Source organism: Gnatocerus cornutus, chromosome 8 (assembly GCF_029298725.1).
Source record: "Gnatocerus cornutus isolate USDA-ARS CGAHR chromosome 8, icGnaCorn1.1, whole genome shotgun sequence".
NCBI classification, from domain to species: Eukaryota; Metazoa; Arthropoda; class Insecta; order Coleoptera; family Tenebrionidae; genus Gnatocerus; species Gnatocerus cornutus.
Window position 1 is genome coordinate 138,002 of NC_142240.1, and position 4,410 is coordinate 142,411.

Below are 4,410 nucleotides of genomic sequence, written 5' to 3' on the forward strand. Positions count from 1 at the left end.
ATCATCCCGGAAGAACAACACGGATTCAGAAGAAGACACGGAACCATCCACCAAACAACAAGGATCACAGACTTCATCATCCAAGGATTCAACGTCTCAAAAGTGACAACAGGAGTCTTTTTGGACATCGAAAAGGCCTTCGACAGAGTCTGGCACCAAGGACTCGTCCGGAAACTTATCGATTTCCGGATCCCGTTGGCCTACGGTAAGTTAATCCACTCGTACCTTACTAATCGCTGTTTTCAGGTCAAAGTCAACGAAGAGGAATCCACCAAGAAGTGGAGCAAAGCAGGAGTCCCTCAGGGTTCTGTCCTAGGGCCGCTCCTGTATTTGCTCTACACCGCGGACGTTCCAACGACGGATGACACCGTCATCGCTACGTTCGCGGACGACACGGCCATCCTGGCCCAAGGAAGACACACCGCAGGACTCGCCAAGAAGATCAACACCCACCTGGAGGAAATCGAAAAATGGACAGAAAAATGGAAGATCAAAGTCAACGGGAAGAAGAGCAACGGAATCATCTTCACGAAGAGACCAAAGAAGCACAAACCAATAAGAAGCATCAAGTTCAGCGAAGAAGACATCCCATGGAAGACGGAAGTCAAGTACCTTGGAATCACCATGGACCAAAAACTTGACTTCCAGAAGCACATCAACGAAGCGGAAATCAAGGCGAAAAGGATCAACCAGGAACTCTACCCACTCCTCAACCGGAGGAGTAAGGTAAGTATTGAAAACAAAATACGTATTTACACTTCTGTTATTAGGCCCACCATGACGTACGGAGCACCAACCTGGAACCAAGCAGACGAAAGAAGAAAGAAGAAACTCCAAATCGTGCAGAACAGGACCCTGAGGAACGCCATCGACGCCCCATGGTTCATGACCAACGAACAAATCCACAACGACCTGAAGATTCCACCCATTGAAGATGTCATCCAGAAGATCGCCAGGAGGCACTTCGAGAAGGCAGCAGAACATGACAACCCAACAATTCGGAAGCAAACAGAGGAAACCACCACGAGAAGATTCAAGAGGCCAAGACTCGCAATGGAAGAAGAATAGAAGAAAGAAGAAGAAGAAGAAGAAAAGGTCCCACACTGGAAACACAAGACCCACCGAAGAAGAAAGAAGAAAAACCACCGAAACAATAGGCCACCGAAAAAAACAAGAAGAAAGAAGAAAACCACCGAAGAAAAGGATCCATGACTGTGGAAGAACACGAAGATCGTGAGACCACGAAAAAGTAACCACAGACCAAATGATGATGTGCGGCGTTTTAGATCGAGTATACTCGTCGTAACGTGCACGTCGTGTCTGTCTCGTTTTCTGTTTTTAAACGTTTTTTTAACTCGACGACTAGAAGAGAATGCCACCCAAGACCAGCGGTAAGGCGGCCAAGAAGGCCGGAAAAGCTCAAAAGAACATCTCGAAGAGCGACAAGAAAAAGAAGCGCAGGAGGAAGGAGAGTTACGCCATCTACATTTACAAGGTGTTGAAGCAGGTCCATCCCGATACCGGTATCTCCAGCAAGGCTATGTCTATCATGAACAGTTTCGTGAACGACATCTTCGAACGTATAGCTGCTGAAGCCAGTCGCCTCGCTCATTACAACAAACGTTCGACCATAACCAGCAGGGAGATCCAGACGGCGGTGCGTCTTCTTTTGCCCGGTGAATTGGCGAAGCACGCCGTTTCTGAAGGAACCAAGGCCGTCACCAAATACACCAGTTCAAAATAAATCCTCCTCGAGCAGCTTGGAAGTTGGTTGGAAAAAAAAGAAAAAAAATCGGTTCTTTTCAGAACCACAAATTCAACTCGAACGAATTAAAAATTTTCGTCTTCATACTATATAAGTTCCTGAGAGAAAATATAAATAGTGAAAAATATATTTAAAAAAAGTTTGACATCAGAAATGTTAATAAAAAAAGAAAAGAGTAGAGACAACGGCACGCGGTGTTCCCAAGCGGTCACCCATCCAAGTACTGACCGCGCCCGACGTTGCTTGACTTCGGTGATCGGACGAGAACCGGTAGTTTTCAACGTGGTATGGTCGTTGCCTGGTAAAATTTTCCAAGATGGTACGTTGACGATTTTTTGTGATTGTTCGATCGTTTGGATGTGACATTTTTCGATGGTACACATGTCAGAAAATGTACAAGATTTAAAAGAAGAAAAAAAAAAAAATTTTTTTTTGCGAGTCGTTTTTTAGTTTTTTTTTGCGACAAAATGACGAAAAAAAAAAACTCGTATGAGGCGTTAAATTAAATTGTTCGTTTGACGATCTCAACGAGTCACTTGCGATTAACGTAATTTAAAATTTGAGAACTTACTTACTCACTTGCTTGCTTAGATGGAAATAGCACCCACTTGAAGTAAACGCCGACACGGACCGGAGATGAATAAACTCCGAACGGACGGGGTTAATTCATGAACTGACCGTAGTACGGTCGAAGGTTCGCCGCCGCCGCTACCTGCTTTCTTTCTTAGAACTGATAACAGAGTTGGTTTCTTTGTCTGTTCATTCATCGAAATTCCCACCACTCTGGCCGGGCCGGGCGGGGTGGGTGTGTGTTGTTTCATGATTTGTTCTCTTCTCGATTTATTCTTTTTCCGACGTCGTTCGATTCATAGAGATGTTTTCGTCGAAAGTGTGGTCGCGTTTACATTGCATTAAAATTTAATTTGTTCCAGTGCGACGATGAAACAAGAAAAAAGTTTCAAGTAAGTACGCACGCACGCACACCTACATATTTCATTTTTTAAATCTTTCGACGTTCGTAGTTTCTGCTCGAAATGTCGACTAATAGTAGGGAATGTTTTGTTGATTTGTTTGTTTTTCGTTTTTGAGAAGAACAAATGAAAATTTCGTTGGATTTCTGTCGACCGACGACCGACTGAAAATCCGCCGACATCGACGTAGTTTTATTTAGAGTGTCTGAAAAATGCAAACAATGCAAGATTTCCGTATTTTTGTTGGTTTGTGGTGTTTGGGGAGTTTTTTTTATGATTATAAAATGGTTTCGTCGAGAAAAATTGCTTCTTTCGCAATGAATTGGCAAGAAAAATTAAAAAACTCGTCCGTTCCCGTCGCTGGATGTTCGACGGTGGTCCGTCTGATTTTCCCTTTATTTTCGTAAAATTGACGAGAATTTCGCCGTCAAAACTGTTTTCGGTGATGTTTCGATGATGGGATTTCGTCGTGTGAGGTAATTTTTGAGGAAAAAATGTCGATTTTGCGAAAAAAGTCGTTCGAAAAGTCCGTTCGTCGTACAAATTCGTTTCTCATGGTCGAGTCCGAAATTGACATCGTTTTTTTTCCGACCTGTTCGTCAAGATCGTTTTCAAAAATCAACTCCTACGAAAGGCGAAGGTTTTATCTTCGTTCTTGAAAAAATTCGACCTTCTCGGACGTCATCTTCGACCGTTTGTGAATTTTTTTCCTACACTCTGCAGGTTCGTCGGTCGTCGCTCCGATCCGTGCTGCGTCTCTTTGCGAGGCGATTTTCGAAAAGATCGCACGTACTTTTCGACCGATTCGTTCGTGAAACTTGTAGAGGATGCTTCCAAGTTTGTCTGGTCGAAAGCGGAACTTTCCTGTTATTCGTGGAAAACGCGTAACGTCGGCGTCGAACTTGGATGTCATCTCCTTGTTTCGGAGGGTCTTTGTTCGAGTCGACGTTCGATCGGTCCTTGTTCGCTTTTGGAGGTCGGCTGGTCGTCCGGGAAAACTTGAGGTTATTCAGGAGGCCATCGCCGACCGAATCGCTCATGTTCCCGCACCCGGAGGCGGTGATCTTCGCGTAAAGAGAACGATGCCATCACGCGAAAGCTGTATTCGAGGCCCACTGAATTTTCTAACTCGACGAGAAGGCTTTCGTTTAGTCCGCGGTCCGCGCGTTTTCGAACGCGCCAACACTTTGACTTTGGCGCCCAATTCGTTCTGTAAAGTTCATTCGTTCTTTCACCGAAGAATAAGCCTACCTATAATAAAAAGAAAAAAACGCGCGCGCGATAGACGAAAATATGGCCGACGTAGAAAATCAAGCAGCTTCGACGGTCGCCGGTGCCACTTCCGGCTCCTCACCGGTGAAGAAGGAGAAGAAGCCCAAAAATCCGAGAAGCAAACCTTCTCATCCGCCCACTTCGGAGATGGTCACCAACGCCATCAAAGGCTTGAAGGAACGCGGCGGTTCTTCGTTGCAGGCGATCAAGAAATATGTCGCGGCCAACTACAAAGTCGACGCGGAAAAATTTGCGCCTTTCATCAAGAAGTACCTTAAGGGCGCCGTCGCATCCGGTTCGTTGGTCCAAACCAAAGGAAAAGGAGCTTCCGGTTCGTTCAAGTTGGCTTCTGCCGTCACCGGTGCAGCTAAGGCTCCGTCCGCCACGAAAAAGAGATCTGCC

The 4,410-nt window shown here is 45.3% G+C and overlaps 1 non-coding gene across 1 annotated transcript; it reads right to left on the minus strand.

Annotated features, from left to right (window-relative positions):
* Positions 1-1,944: 1,944 nt before the first annotated feature.
* On the minus strand, positions 1,945-2,064 carry LOC148169251 (5S ribosomal RNA). Its single transcript, XR_015770683.1, has one exon. It is a non-coding gene; the product is annotated as a 5S ribosomal RNA (ribosomal RNA).
* Positions 2,065-4,410: the final 2,346 nt, after the last annotated feature.